The sequence below is a fragment of the Sorex fumeus genome, unplaced genomic scaffold, assembly GCF_029834395.1.
Source record: "Sorex fumeus unplaced genomic scaffold, SorFum_2.1 ptg000055l, whole genome shotgun sequence".
Lineage (NCBI taxonomy): Eukaryota > Metazoa > Chordata > Mammalia > Eulipotyphla > Soricidae > Sorex > Sorex fumeus.
The window spans coordinates 10,687,527-10,704,713 of record NW_026606112.1 but is presented as its reverse complement, the minus strand read 5'-3'; the positions used below and the strand labels follow the sequence as shown (position 1 = coordinate 10,704,713).

Genomic DNA, 17,187 nt, shown 5'->3' with positions numbered 1-17,187 from the left:
TGGTAACTCACAGTTCCAGAAGCAGAATTTAAACGATGGACATGGGAGTCTCCTGGTGGACGATTTCACAACGAAATAGACCACATCATATTCAATCGATGGTTTTGCCTGACCGATGTCGCTGTTGTCCCAAAATTTCGAACAGGATTGGACCACCGTCTCCTTCATGCAAAATTCTACTTCACAGAGCGGGGAGAAAGGGCTGCAAAGTTCAAAAAGAGAACTCCCAGAATGACCACCAACTGGGAACTCTTTGGTACTATTGCGGCAACATGGGAAGATGCCATTGTTGACAACATTGAGGAGGAATACGATCGACTGGTTCAGCACCTCCATGAATGTGCGAGGAACGCCAAGAGAGCGATAGCCACAAAAAATCGCCTATCTTCGAAAACTCTTGAGCTAATTCGCCAGCGTGGTTTGGCGCATGCCCCAGGCAACTGCAAGCTAACGTCTGAGCTCGCAAGGCAGTGCAGAGATGTGATCAAGGAAGACCTCAAAGAGAGAAGAGCAGAAGTACTGGTAGATGCGGCAGAAGCCGGGAATAGTATTTGTAAGGCCCACCTGTCCTTCGCCAACTACAAGACCAAGATGACTGCCCTCCAACGTCCTGATGGATCCATCACATCCTCCAGAACGGCAATGGAGAAGATTATCCATGACTTCTACTCAAATCTCTTCGATAGCCATGTCCACTTGCCAACATACCAAATTCCACAGGATGGGTATGTCGTTCCCAACGTTCTCCCTTCCGAAATCCGACACGCCATTTTGTCGGTAAAGAAACAAACAGCACCCGGCCCAGACAAGGTCAGACCTGAACACCTGAAGAACCTACCGTCAGTACTCATCAATACACTGGCTCGGCTCTTCACTCGCTACCTGTATGAATGCAAGCTTCTGTCCCAATGGAAAACCAGCAGGACCGTACTACTGTTCAAGAAGGGAGACATCCATGACATTGGCAACTATCGCCTGATCTTGTACGTATAAATTTTGACAATTTAGTGTCAACATATTCTCTATACTAGACTTCATCAGTCTTAATTGTTCATTATCTCTCCTCTAAGAGTACATATCGTTCTTTCTGAAAATATCATTGGTTACTCTGGAATTGGAGAATAGATTTTTATATAATCTAAGTCTACTTTCAAATGAAACCATACCATTTCATATATGATTTTATCTTTTGTTTGTTTTGGACTTCCACCGAAATCCTCTGGGAGCCTAAGGGTTGTTCTCAGTGATAGTCAGCCCTAATGATTTAGTGCAACATCTTGAGGCGGTAGTGATGGTTAGGACATAGATTTGAGGGACCATCAGTATCACCCTCTCAGTGCTAAGGGGTCTCTGGAACTATCTAGGTGATGCTCAGAAGGCCAAGAGTTTCCAGTGGTTGAACACTAGTTTGGGCTCATGACTTGCACATGCCCTATATCTTCAACCCAATATAATTTGGATATATAGTGTAGTTTCCTCAGTGTGTTCCTGTGTTCTCACTGATGTTACAATCTGCCATTTAATTTATCCACACACAAAAAAAAACACCAAATACATTGCCATATATTAATTTCAATAAATTTGACTTTAAGAATAATTGATAATAAAATATATTAATTTATAAATTGCTTGTTGCTTTTCCTTTATGAATAGCTTTGAATTTTTGACTCAGGATTTTCCATTAGAGCCCTACCTTTATTAATCATAGTGATTTTAAATTCAATTTGACAATTTCAGAATATATATCATATATTAGTGTAACTACAAATGGCTTGCTCTTTCAGAATCCTGTGGGGCTTTTTTGGGGAGTATTGTTTGCTTGTTTGTTTGTTTTTTGTTTGTTTGGGGTGTGTGTGTGTGTGTGTGTGCGTGTGTGCGTGAGTGCTCTTTTTGATGTGCCTTTTAACTTTCATTGAATTGGAACATGATGCACCAAACAATAAAAATTGAATTATATTTGTCTTTAGTATGAAGATTTGTTACTTTGGCTTGAAATAGCACAGTGTTAAATATTTGGTATAATTTCAAATGTCAAAAGATTTAAATTATCTGTCTGTATTTCTTTTTACTATTACATTATTGTCATTAGGTTTCTTTAGTAACAATTTCTAGAAGCAAATCTAGATCTAGCACTTTAATGCAAAGTTGACTGCCACCCAGAGATTATATTTGTGTGCTGGTAAATTATAAGGAGATAATATATTTGTACAATATTTTTATTCAATTGATGTTTTTGTCGTTTACTGTCACAAGTAAAAAACCACACTTAAAAATAAGTCTACAGTGCTTGCTTCGGCAGCACATATACTAAATTGGAACAATACAGAGAAGATTAACATGGCCCCTGTGCAAAAATGGCATGCAAATTCATGAAGCATTCCATCTTTTTATAGAAGTGAATCATACACAGACACGGAGAACCAAATCAAACTCCTGGAAATTAGACAACTCAGTGTTGAACAACGAGTGGGTCAGGAAAGAAGTCAGGGACTAAATCAAAAGATACCTGGAAACAATGAGACTGAAGACAAGAGCTACCAGAACCTATGGAACACAGCTGAAGCTATGTTAACGGGAATATTTATAGCTCTGCAAGCATTTCTCAGGAAAGAAAAACGATTCCTACATAAACAACTTGACTTCATAGTTTAAGATCTTAGAAAAGGATCAATAAAAGGAGCCCAAAAAGGTGGAAGGAAAGATATCATAAAACTTAGATCAGAAATCAGAGACATGGAAATCCAAAAAACAATCCGAAATATCAATGAAACCAAGAGCTGGTTCTTCGAGAAAATAAAGAAGATAGATAAACCACCAGCAAGACTCACAAAGAGAGAGAGAGAACTCTAATAAACCGAATCAGAAATGAGAAGGGGGATATCACAACAGAAACCAAAGAAATTCAAAAGATCATCAGAGACTACTTTGAAAGCCTGTATGCCACGAAACAAGAGAACCTAGAAGAAATGGATAAATTCCTGGGTTCCTATCATCTCCCAAGGCTGAATCAAGAAGATATAGAGTACCTGAATAGACCTATTAACATCAAGGAAATTGACACTGTAATCAAAAGCCTTCCCAAAAACAAAAGCCCAGGTGCAGGTGGATTCATTAGCAAATTTTTTCAAATATTTAAAGAGGACATTTTGCCAGTACTTCTCAAGCTTGTCCAGGAAATTGAAAAACAGAAACTTTCCCAAACAGTTTCTATGAAGCCCGTATCTAACTAATACCAAAAGAAAACAAAGACACCACAAGAAAAGAAAATACAGGTCAATATCCCTGATGAACAGGAATGCAAAGATTCTCAACAAAATACTAGCAAATAGAATTCAACAACTCATCAAAAAGATCATACACCATGACCAAGTGCAATTCATCCCAGAGATGCAAGGATTGTTTAATATTCAGAAATCAATCAACATAATCCACCATATCAATAAAAGAAAAGTTAAAAACCATATGATCATATCAATAGATGCAGAAAACTCATTTGACAAGATTCAGCACCTGTTTATGATGAAAACCCTAGCCAAAATGGGTATAGAGGGCAATTTCCACAATACACTTAAAGCTATCTACCACAAGCCTACAGTAAGCATCATCGTCAATAGGGAAATTCTGAGAGCCTAGCCTCTAATATCAGGGACAAGACAAGGATGTCCACTCTGTCTACTGCTGTTCATTATAGTACTGTAAGTACTTGCAATAGTGGTTAGGCAAAAAAAAAATATTAAGGGCATTCAGGTAGAAAAGGAAGAAATCAAGTTCTCACTATTGACAGTTGACATGATACTATATTTAGAGAACCCTAAAACCTCTACCAAGAAACTCCTAGAAACAATAGACTTGTATCGTAAAGTTTCAGGCTATAATATCAATACGCAAAAGTTTGTGGCTTTCCTATATGCAAATAGTGAGAGAGAAGAAAATGACATTAAAAAATAATCCCATTCGTAATTGTGCCCTAGAAAAACAAGTACCTAGGAATCAGCTTCACTAAGGAAGTAAAGGACCTATACAAAGAAAACTACAAAACGCTACTTCAGGAAATAAAAGAGGACATAAGAAAATGGAAAGATATCCCCTACTCATGGATCGGGAGAATTAACATAGTCAAAATGGCAATACTTCCCAAAGCATTGTACAAATTCAATGCATGCCTATAATGATACCCATGAAATTCTTCAAAGAAATGAGCGAACACTACTGAAATTTATATGGAACAATAAGCCCCCACGAATAGCTAAAGAATAGAAAAAGAAAAATGGGAGGAATCAAGCTCCCTAACTTCTAACTCTACTACACAGTAGTAATAATTAAAACAGCATGGCACTGGAACAAAGGCAGAGCTGCAGATCAGTGGAAGAGGATTGAATATACTGACATCTCCCATCAACATATGATCATCTCTTCTTTGATAAAGGAGCAAGAAATGTGAAGAGGAGCAAGGAAATCTTCCTTAACAAATTTTTCTGGCAAAACTGGATGGCTACATGCCAAAAAATGGACTCAGATCTCTGCCTAACACCATGTACGAAAGTAAGATCAAAATGGATTAAACACCTCAACATAGACCGGAATCCACAAGGTACATTGAAGACAAAGTTGGCAGAACTGTCCATGACATTGAAGCTAATGGTATCTTCACAGATGTCACTCCACTGGCCAAGCAAGTGAAGACTGAGATAGGCAAATTGGACTATTTTAAATTAAGAAGCTTCTGCACCTCAATGGAAACAGTGACCAAAATACAAATACAGTCTACCGAATGGGAAAGGATATTCGCCCAATACCCATTTGACAAGGATCAAGGATATGCAAAGTACTGGTTGAACTCCACAAGAAGAAAACATCCAACCCCATCAAAAAATGGGATGACAAAATGAAAAGAAACTTTCTCAAAGAAGAAATCCGAATGGCAAAAAGGCACATGAGAAAATGCTCTATATCATTAATCATCAGGGAGATGCAGATCAAAACTACAATGAGATATCATCTCACACCACAGAGACTGCTCCACATACAAAAGAACAAAAGCAAATTGTGCTGGCGTGGATGTGACGAGAATGGGAAACTTCTCTGCTGGTGGAATGCTGACTGGTTCAGCCCTTTTGGAAAACAGTACGGACAGTTCTCAAAAAATTAGATATTGAGCTCCCATTTGACCCGGCAATACCACTCCTGGGAATATATCCTAGAGAAGCAAAAATGTATAGTCAAAGTGACATCTGCACTTGTTTGTTTATTGCAGCACTGTTTACAATAGCCAGAATATGGAAAAAACCTGAGTGCCCAAGAACAGATGACTGCTTAAAGAAACTTTGGTACATCTACACAATGAATACTATGTAGCTGTTAGAAAAGATGAAGTCATGAAATTTACATATAAGTGATACTACATATAAATTTACATATAAATTTACATATAAGTGATTAAAGTTACCCACTCACATGGAAAGTATGCTAAGTGAAAAAAGTCAGAAAGAGAGGGACAGGTGAAATGAGTCAGAAAGAGAGGGACAGACATAGAAAGATTGCATGCATCTTGGAACATAAAGTAACAAAATAGGAGACTAACCCCCAAGAATTGTCAAGTTAAGTACCAGGAGGTTTACTCTATGGCTTGGAGGCCAGCGGCACACACTAGGGGAAAAGGCACCTCAGATAGAGAATGGAGCAACAAATAAAGGGTGTTGGGAGGATCCTCCCAGGATGGGAGATGCATGCTTAAAGGAAACTGTAGACCGAACATGATTGCCACTCAATGCCTCTTTTGCAAACCACAGCACCCAAAAGGAGAGAGAGAACAAAAGGAAAGGCCCTGCCACAGACCTGGGTTGGGATGGGGGGGATTGGAGGGGAAGGAGAGGGATACTGGGATCACTGGTGTTGGAGAATGGGCACTGGTGAAGGGATGGATACTCGATCATTGTATAATTGAAACCCAAGCACAGGAATTTGTAAGTCTACAACTGTATCTCATTGCGTTTCACTAAGAAAAAAATTTAAAAACATAATTAAATAAAGTCTACATTAGATGAAAATGTAAGAGTGATTTTTATAAATATCTTTCCTCAAATTAAGTTAACAATTTACTCCTGCAGATAATATTTTTGATTTGGATAGTTATAGACATACATCAATCTGGATTTTATTCCCTTCACACTGTTCAAACCTTTTATGTTGTTGTTGTTTCAGTACTGTGAAATGCTAGAGGCATTCTTGCAGGTAAAATCCATAGAGATTAAAGTCACCCACTCACAATCTTCTTTAGAAATTATTTTCCTACCTCAGGTCAAACTCAGTCTCTGTCACTCATTTTTTCCTCTTTATGACTCTAATAGCTAACTTCTGTTAAGTACAACTTGGCTGATGTTAGCCTAATTATCTTACCTTATTCTATATATGCAATTGATTTCTGACCATAATACTTTGATGAGTTCCAGTAAGGGTATATGCTTTTAGGTTAAGAATCTTCTATTGTGAACATTTGAATGAGGACTTCCAAACTCTATACTGATAGGGATTAAAATTAACCCTTAATATGTCATTTTAAAATAAAATAATTAAAATAGCACAAACACTGTAACACTGTTCTCCCGTTATTCATTGAATTGCTTGAGCAAGCACCAGTAAGGTCTCCATTGTGAGACTTATTGTTACTGTTTTTGGCATATTGAATACATCACAAATAGCTTCCCAGGCTTTGTCATGTGGGTGAGATACAATTGGTAGCTTGCTGGGCTCTCCTAGAGTGGCAGAGGAATCAAACTCAGATCGTCTACATGGAAGGCAAATGCCCTACTCAGTTTGCTATTGCTCCAGTAGATTACAACAGAGTGAATAAAATTCAATTAAGTATAGTTCATTCAGTATACAGTTAAATTGTATGGATGGTGATAGTGGATCAATTTTTGTGTGGTAAACTTTATTTTTTAGCACAGAATGCTTCATAAATTCACATGTCATCCTTGTGATATAAGCAGGCAAGTAGGTAGGGAAGATCTCTCCCATGCCAATGGCAATGTCAATGGATTTCCTGGGAAAAAATAAAATAAATAGCCCTGAATTGAAAAAAAAAACACTTTGCAGAAAGCAGAAACAGGTCGGATAATGTTTCACCCATTGCCAAAAACAGACCCAGAGTAGGCTGAACCCTTATGGAAAAACAAACTTCAGCAGAGACAGAGATTAACTACACTTAAGGAATTAAGGACTGAAGGAGATTCACCTAAACCTTAAAGCTGTTCCTTATGACAATACCTGATCAACTGCTCACCACTGGCAGAAAAATCAATACTAAGGTAACTCTAAGAATATGCATATAGAATGGGCCACAGGGATGTCATCAAACCCAGTGCCAGGCTGTATCATTGGGAGCAATCTGAAGTGGGGCGGTGGGTGAGTCACACTCACCACCGCAACAGAGCCACTACAGCATAAAACCTCTAGAACGCAATTGCTGTCACCCTCACAGTTGTTCTCCACAGGTTTAGACGAGCCTCATCCATCAGTAAATCGCTGAAAAACCCAGTTTGCACGGAGTTAGGGATGGGTGACCTTCCCCCATCTCTCTGTGCTTCTAGTAGCCTGGAAGTCATGCCCATGGGCTCTCACTGGCACCATATAATCTCCTTAATGGTCACGATCCAGAGATTCACAAATAAACCTCAGAAGAGGTAGAGAACAATACGCTGTAGAGTTACCTCCGGACCTCAAAGTCACCACCCTGTTAAAAATTTAATTCTAGCTGTATCACTCTATTTAAAATCTTAAAATTGCTGTAGCATAGCATCTCATGCTAAAGAAAAGGGTTTAATGGCTCCAGGGTGATACAAAAATTGTCATACACTTTCCTCTAAGGAAAATTTTATGATTTTTCTTTAATGGAATATTCATAACAAGCAATACAAAATAATTTGGGCCTTGTTTTAGGAACAGACTTTGGGGATTGGGCTGGAATAATTTGAAATATAGTGGTAAGAAATATTGGTGTTGGAATACTCATACCTTTGAGAAATGTCTGCCATCATTTAACATCAGTTAACAACTGTTAACAAGGATGCATAGGAAATAGAACCTTTGCACACTGTTGGCAGAAATGTAGATTGACAAAGCACAGTGGAAAAAAGTATGGAATTTAATCTAAATGTTAAATACTTCTACCTTATGATTAAACAATTTCTTTTCTAGTCTTCTGTATACAGAGGAAATGAAAATGTCATAAATTATTGTACATACTTCCTGTTCTCTATAGTAGCATTCTCAATATTCATGGTGTGAAAGCTATCAAGGTGTCTAGCATGAATGGATAAAAATAACATGTAATTTTATATATGCATGGATTTATAAAATTACACAAATAACCAAATTTTTTTTATTTATAAATGATTGAATATTATGCAGCCAACAAAAATATTATTAAAGTCCTACCTATTGAACCAATGTAGAGGGGCTTCCAGGGCATCACACTAAGTTAAATACACATAGAGAGAAAAAGACTGAATGGTATCACTTTATGTGTGGAGTTAAAGGTAAAATGCTTAATACTTAAAACCAGAATTTTTTTAAATGGTTGTCTATGATGCGGGGCTGGGTAAAACAAAGAAGAAAATGTTAATATTTGCAAACATTCAACGTCAAAAAAAACAAGATGTGAGCATCTGTAGTTCATTATAGTGAGTTACACTTTTTTTCCTACTAAAATAAAATGTTCACACATACATACACACATACACACAGCATCAAATGTAAGAGCAACATGTGAATCAGTGATAAAGTACTTGCCTGGCTTCCATAAGGCAGAGGTTTGATCACTAGCATAAAGGAAAATGTGTAACATGACAGCTATGTTAATCATTATATTTTTAGATATGTCTCAGATGAAATGTCATGGGTAGACAAAATTTCTGTGTTTTTTTTTTGTGTGAGGTTATGAAACATTAAAAGATAAGTTGCTTTTTAATTGAAGCTATCTTAGTTTTCATATAACAGTAAACCCGAGTTGCTCAGTCACTGAAGTATGAAGTATGTGGGCATAAATATTGGATAAATACATGCTAAAATGCATCAGTTCACAGCCAAGTCGTGTAAAGATAGTTATGTTTGAAGAAGCTCTAAACTTCTGATTATCTAAGTAAACTTATATAGTTAAACAAAAGTGAAAGTTTAAGTATTCCGAATGTTACATCTTTCAGCTAGGGTCAATGTCATTGTAACTTACCAGATCACTTATTGTTATATGCAATGTATTGGCTAGAACTTGGGAAAGTGGTTTTCTAATACTTGACGTACTCTTTCCAAATTATTTTATGACATATTTTAGTGAATATGAAACAACTGTAGTCACATCTAGAATTATGATAGGAAAAGAGCTACTTCAATGAAAATATCTTGCTATTATTAAATCAGCAGAAATTCAAATGATAGGAAAATTTATTACTTGAAATATACAAAAATAAGAAAAAAAGGTCAGCATGAAGCATTATATCAAAGTGAATTTGATTTTGGCACTCAGTTGTGCATATATGAATTTTTAATAGACATGAATGTTCACACTACTGATTTACAGATTGATGCTTGATAGCTTCCTTTAGGAAGATTGATTGAGCCATTGTGTCACATGTAAAAGTATACATTGAAGAGACTATTATCTTAAGATTTCCTTATTCTCTGATTTTGATTCCAGTTTGTCAACTTTTAATAAATAAAAGGCAGTGCTTCTTAACAAAAAATGGGAAATTCACTTGTATCACTTGAGGATGTGAAAAAGACTTTTCTGGGAAAACAAAATAATGTATTCAGTGTCATATTGGGAGAACAATTTTAAGTGTAATTGATTCCCGAGCCGGCAAGCTACTGAGAGTATCATGGCCGCATGGCAAAGCCTTGCAAGCTACCCGTGATGTATTTGATATGCCAAACACAATAACAACGAGTCTCACAATGGAGACGTTACTGGGCCTGCTCGAGCAAATCAATGAACAATGGGAGGACAGTGCTACTGTGTAATCACTAGGTGGCAAGGGTACCCTTGATTCTCTCTCATCACCTACATTCAGTGGTCTTGGGCCACTTCCCAACCCAATATGGTTGATGCCATGGGTTGATAAAGGGGAAAATGAGGCTGCCAGGCTAGTTGTTGATCAGTTGCCATTTATTCCATTCTACCCACGGACCTGTTTCAATCTCACTAAACTCCCCATTCTAGTCTCTCTCACACTGCACTTCATTACTGTCTCCTCTTATCTCTCCCGCTCATCTCTCTGTGATCCAACTCGCTTCCTTGGCCTCTCTATAGTCTCTAAATAATTCTCCACATTGGGAGAAGCCACCACACCCCATCCCCCTTCCTGTAACATAATCAGCATATGAAAGCTCTTCTTCTTCTCAAGGGCAAAATACCATTATAGGGTGTTTCTTCTCCCCTTAGTCCAATAACTTAATTAACATCTTAATTAGCATCTTATTTATGCTTCTTAATATTAGTTATTCTGTATGGACACAGTAAGAGATGCATTAAACTTGTACGGTGGCTCTCCTGGAAAGATCTTGCTACAGATCTCAGATTACAATGCTCAGGCCAGATAAATCTTTCCTAACATTAGCAGGGTCCTAATTTGGCTGTTACTTTTTGAATCATCACAGAATTTGTCCATGAATATGCTCTTATCTTATAGTTAAGTATTAATGCACTGTGGCCTGCCCATTTCAATGCCAGGGTAGCTCACAACTTGCCCTGAGTCCATCCAGTCCCTCATAGGGTCCCTGCTTTTAGAGTGCTAGGAAGTAAATGCAACTGAGGCTTAAGTAGAGAGAACAGATTCCTGGGAGTGAATATCATCCAGTGTCAGTGAATTCCCAAGTTACAAAAGCATAGCATTAACTATCTTCCTGTGTCTATACAAAAAAGACATTGCTCTGAATGCAAAGGACTTAAGGAGAAAAGAAAAGCAATATTTATAAGTTAACAAAATCTGATTAGGAGATAAAGGTGATTGACTAGTTGGGGAAGCACAAAGAAAGGGGTTACAAATAGACAAAGAGAAATGGGAGCACTGTGATGAGTAACCCAATAAACCTAAGCTTCCTGTGGCAAGGTAGAAAGGAAAAACAAATGTTATTATACACATTACCACCTTATACTTTTGTTGTTGTTGTTGTTGTTCTGCTTTATGGCTACAACTGATTGTGCACTAGGCTTGCTCCTAGCTCAGGGATCACTTCTGTTGGTTCACAGAAAACCACCTGAAGTGCTCGGAATTAAACCTGGGCCTTTTGCAATGCATACACATTACTGGATTAACTATGTCATGGTCTGACAACTTAATGTTTTTATTAAAGTGGTCATTTTGCTGAAGTTACTTTCCTAAATGAGATGTCCCATCTTTGCTTTTATTTGTAATAGATCCAGTTACATATTAATGTAATATTTTTTGACAATGGTGTACGTATGGCATATATTTTATAAGATATTTTTAAAACTCTTTAAGAATTAGAATATCTCTTATATATTCATAAAAATAAAACTAAGAAAAACACTGATATAACTAATAATAATAGGTTTGCATTTTTAAGATGGTTATAAAATTATATTTATAAAATATTTGGGAAGGGCTGGAGCGATAGCACAGTGGGAGGACATTTGCCTTGCACACAGCCAGCCCGGCCGAGTCAAGTTCGATTCCTCCGCCCCACTCAGAGAGCCCAGCAAGCTACCAAGAGTATCTCGCCAGCGCGGCAAAGCTTGGCAAGCTACCCTTTATGTACTTAATATGCCAAACACAGTAACAACAAGTCTCAAAATGGAGACGTTACTGGGCCCGCTCCAGCAATTCGATGAACAATGGAAGGACAGTGTTTGTTTTTTATTTGGGAAAAAATGGTACAGATTTTTTTAGAATTAGATTTTATTTGGGTAGAAAGAATTGTAAATCATTTTCTTAACAATTGATTCTTTGTTAGATATCATTACTTATTTTATTCTATTAGTAATTTCAAAAAATTTATATTAATGTTTATTTTGAAAGAAAATACTGCTTTGTGATTAAAAATAACTTGTCAAAGAAACATAATGCAGCATTAATAGTTGTGAAAGGAAAATTTAAATCCAAGGGTAACTGGCACCATCTTTGTTTCAATAAGAGCACATTTACATAAGGTTATAAACCTGTTTCAGAAAGGAGGAAAAGACAATATGGATTATGAAAAAATATATGCTTCAGTATAGTTTAAGCTATTACTTTCTTCTCTGTGATTAGCTATAATGTTGTTTTGGGAAAGGAACTTTGACTCCCTCATGTTTTAAATTGATATTTCCACAATGTTCACTTTTATTTTTAATATTCAACCTCCAGATTACTTCAAAACAAGCTGCATATCATATAGTAAACTGATAAGTTACAGATCTAGGTTGAATATACCAATAAAGCGTAAAATAAAGCTAAAGTACTAATCTCATTTATTGAATTGTGCTTTCATTTTATCTTGCAATATCTTGAAATTTATATAAAAACTTGAGTGCTAAACTGATACACAAGTCAGCAACATCCTTGATATAAGGACACCATTTTTAAAAGAATCAAATAATGTATTGGATATAAATAATATAGTACAGGAATGGCAAATGTTCAAAGATACTAGAATTTGAAAACTGATTTACAGAACTGAATTACCAAGGGAGGTCTTGGGATGGATGTGTATAGATAGTGGTTGAGAGGGACCCCTTAGACAGTGACAGAGAGAAGTAGACACTTGGATGGTGGGTGAGATGTTGAAATATTGTGTACTTGAAACCCTATAATTAATAGCATTGTAAATGGTAATGCTTCAAATGGATAAAAATCAAATAATGAAGGTTTAAATTCAGATACCTGTTTTTTGAAGTATAATTAACTACTGCTTGTATATATATATATATATATATATATATATAACAAAACTACAAACAAATGTATTCACATATATAAGCTTTTATGCTTGAAAAGCCACAGATTTAACTGCTTTTTGATCTATGAGAAATTTTCCTCAGAAACCACTCACCAAAGCTTTGTATACTAGTGTAGTGCACTTGTCAAACACTGTAGCTATGTTAACCTTGTTACAGTGAGTCTCAATAGAAAAAAATACTGCATTTCTTGGGTTCATATTTCATTAGGTTTATTTCATAATTTCTGAACTTCATTCAAAGTCTGTAACAGTTACAATCTTCTGTATAAAAGTCTAAGCAGACATTTAATTTAAAGAAGACGTAAAACTAAATAAAACGACGAGCACTCAATGTTTTTTCTTTAACATAGAAAAACTCTTTTGGGGAAAATAATTTTTTATTAGCACTTGAGGGGAGGCACACGGATGGACATTGGAGAACACTCTTTGTGCCAGTATACCAGGTAGAACAGCCCCAATTCAGACGCCCCCAAAGAGTATGGCCACAGACACTTTGTTCCATAGCTGCACGTTTCTTCACCACTCTGATACTCATCCTACACATACAAGCACATCCTAACTTAGGCTCCTAATCACACAAAAACACACAGGTAAACAACCCTAAATGGCAAAGGTCATGATGGTGAAGCAATGTAGAAACCCACAAGGCTGTGATTGAACAAACTTGCCCAGCTGACCCAGCAACTAATAACAAGATATATAACCTCTCTGATAAGGAATTTAAAATGGAACTGTTAAGGATGCAAAAGAGCTCCAAAAAAATCATGGAACTCACGGCCAATAAAACATAAGAGGATATGAGAGCAGAATTGAGGAAACCGAGAACAAAAATAAAAAACAGAAGTTACAGACCTGAAAAACATGATAGGTGTAATGAAAAACTTATTGGAAGGCCTCAGCAACAGAGTAACAGCTGCTGAGGACAGAATCAGTGAATCCCAAGATGAACTGCAGAAAATCTCCAGACTATGACAGGAGAAAATAACTTAGTAAGTTCTCCATTAACATGGTCCAAGAAAATAGTACAGGATCAAGACATATTTCTGGCATGTGGATGACACAGTTTTCAAAACATGCACAGAGTATGGTCCTACCATGCTGACAGGGATGATCTCTGAATACAACATGTGAGCAAATCTGTAACTCTTCCCAAAACACCAATACTTCATTTTTGCAAGTAATAAAATATGATCATTTTTCCTAATAATATCTACCCAAAACCTATTACATATTACTTTACCTAAACATGACAACCTGCAATCATGGTACATTGGTAATCACTTTTCAAAATACAATGGCTTTTAATTTACTAAGCATTTTCTTTTCAATATATGATTGATTCATTTTGTCAGGTTATAGTAGACTATAAATATCCCAGTAAGATTTACTTTAAAATAATTTTGATAAATATGTATTCTTAAATCACTGTATAACTGTATCACTGTCATCCCATCGTTCATTGATTTCCTCAAGCGGGCTCTAGTAACATCTCTATTAGTCCCAGTCCTGAGATTTTAGCTACCTCTCCTTATTCGTCCTTCCCAATGCTGCCGTATGAGAGGCTCTTTCAGGGTCAGGGAATAAAGTCCATTTTAGTTACTGTTTTTGGCACATTGAATACGTCACAGGTAGCTTGCCAGACTCTGTCATGTGGGCTGGAAACTCTTAGTAGCTTCCCGGGCTCTCTGAGAGAGACAGAGGCTTTTGGGGGTGCAATAGAGGTCACATGTAATCTCATCAATGGTCAAGATCCAGAGACTATAAAACAAAGCTCCCAGAAGAGAATGACACAGAATCTCCTGCTCTCATGCCAGGCTGTCTTCACCAGGGCCCCTCAGAGGGAGGCAGGTAGAGTTCTGCTCCCCACCCCAAGCAGAATCCTGGCAGCTGAAAAATCTCCAGAACCTAGCCAAAGCCATGCTCAAGGCCACTCTCCACAAGCTCGGACGAGCCTCATGCATGAAGGAACTGGCAGAGAAACCCAGGTATGTGGGACCTGTGGCTGAGATCTCCAAGCCTGCTCAGATCAGGACTGGGCCTCCTCCACCAAGATCCCCAATTTTCCAGTAGCTTGGCAGTCACACCCACAAACTACCCCCAAGCACCATGTAACATCATCAACAGCCAAGATTCAGAGACTATAAAACAAAGCTCCCAGAAGAGAGCGACGCAGAATTTCAACCTCTTATACTCTAGCTCACTGATGTACCTAAAGCAGCACACATGTGCTTGGTTTTAACATACTTGCTTGTGTTCTCTTATATACATCTTAAATGGACCCAGAATGAAATACAATAACCTTCACACACTTCATTCTTATTGTGGTGGGAAGATGCTTGCTGGTTGGGTAAGTGTTTGAATATTATTTATAATGAACTATTGTGAACTCTATTGATCTCTATTCTATTATTGAATATACTGGCTTTTCCTTTTAACACTTAAGAGTTTTGCACTTGCCATTCTTTAGCTTTTTCAAATAGGAATGTTTCCACAAAAAAGGTGACTAAATGAAGAAAATGTTTAGCCATATTTTCAGGCACCACATTATATTATTTAAAAATATCTCAAGTTGACTAGAGAGTGGGGGTTCTGAAAGTAACTGAACAAAGTAAGTTAGGATTTCATTTTATAACACTATATACCAGAATTCCAGAAATGGGTTGCATACAACCAAATCCCACACAACTACAAATTTTTTTTAGAATGATGTCCAAAATAGTGTTCAGGATTCAGCAAAATAAGAGTAGCTGGTTCTGGGCAGTGGGTATGGTGCAGTTTCAGTGATCCAACTCATGTATACAATGTATTTGTATAAGTTTTTAAATAATCACTGGGCATATATATGGATAGACAGATAGATATGTGACATAATATATAGGTCTACTATATATTATATATAATTATAGATTTTTCCAACAAATTTTATAAATTTCCTAAATAATTCTGCTTTTATTGTTTAGAATATCATGGTTATCATGGTAAACTCGAGTTTTTTAAGAGAATTTCAGTGAAAGTGTCAAGGGGAAAATAGACTGATCGTACTCCCCAGAAAATGGCAATAACAATAAATGAAATATAATCTGACAGTTTAAATTTAATCAGTGTGGGACTATATTGTCTTAATAGAGCAAATCACCCTAGGTTGAGTTTTCATTTACTCACAGCAGTAAGAAGTGGGTAATGAAAGCAAGAGTCACTCACTAGTTGGGTGTAGAGTTTAGCACAATTAGGCTGCTCATAACAATTCAAATTAGATCTGAATTGTAGAAAGGATTGCTAATTTAGACCAGTACAAGTTTGAAAGGCTCTCTAGCTTTAGCATACCAAACAAGCATGCAGGAAATTCTTGATTTTCTGAAACTGAAAGTAACAGTTTCAAGGTATTGGTGATGTCAGTTTGCATAAGCACACAAACTTATAATAATAATATGCAGTAATAACAGTATTTGTGTAAAATAAAGTTTGTTCCTGTTCCCTCTGATTATAACATTTTCAAACCCTGAAAAGGGCAAGGGCAAAACAACAAATTAGTAGAGAGAAATCTTAAATAAAATTATCTATTTTATTTGTATACCAAGGGAATAGAATAGAGTAAATGGTTAGGCAAATCACTCAATCACTTGACATCCTGTTACTCATCTATTTGCTCAAGCGGGCACCGGTAAAGTCTCTATTCATCCCTGTCATGTGCGAGTGTGGTCCAATGATGCCTGTTTGTTCTACGAATATGAACAGCCTCAAATCGATCAACTCAGGATCTTGACGAAGTATGACCATCTCGTAGGTGGGAGACCACGTGATCTTTTTAAGTCCCATGGAATCCAGTCAGTCTAGGGCTGGTCTCCAAATCTCATTACGTGTTCAGCCCATCTGATTTTCGATGCCTTGGCAAACAAGACAGCGTCCCAGATTCTTGATAGTTGACGGAGGTTGGAACTCTGAATTCTTTCTCTCATTTGAGTGAAGCGTGATACTCCAAGCATAGCTCTTTCAATTCCTCTTTGGGAAACCTGAATAGCATTCTCATCTTGTTTTCATAGGGCCCAGGTCTCTTAAGCATACGTTAATGTAGAAAGAACAGTGGAATCAAAGAGATGTGCCTGGAACTGGAGGTTCTTTGTCCTCTTAGCTATTTCTTCAACACTCTTGAAGGTGTTTCAAGTCAATCTCTTCCTTCTGTGCAACTCAGGTGCCAGGTCATTCGTCATGTTGACTTCTCCATCTAGATACACATAA

At 36.9% G+C, this 17,187-nt stretch overlaps 1 non-coding gene across 1 annotated transcript; it reads left to right on the top strand.

The window, feature by feature from the left end:
• The first annotated feature begins 2,283 nt into the window (after positions 1 to 2,283).
• LOC130034043 (U6 spliceosomal RNA) lies at positions 2,284 to 2,389 on the top strand. The gene has a single exon (XR_008794044.1). It is a non-coding gene; the product is annotated as a U6 spliceosomal RNA (small nuclear RNA).
• Positions 2,390 to 17,187: the final 14,798 nt, after the last annotated feature.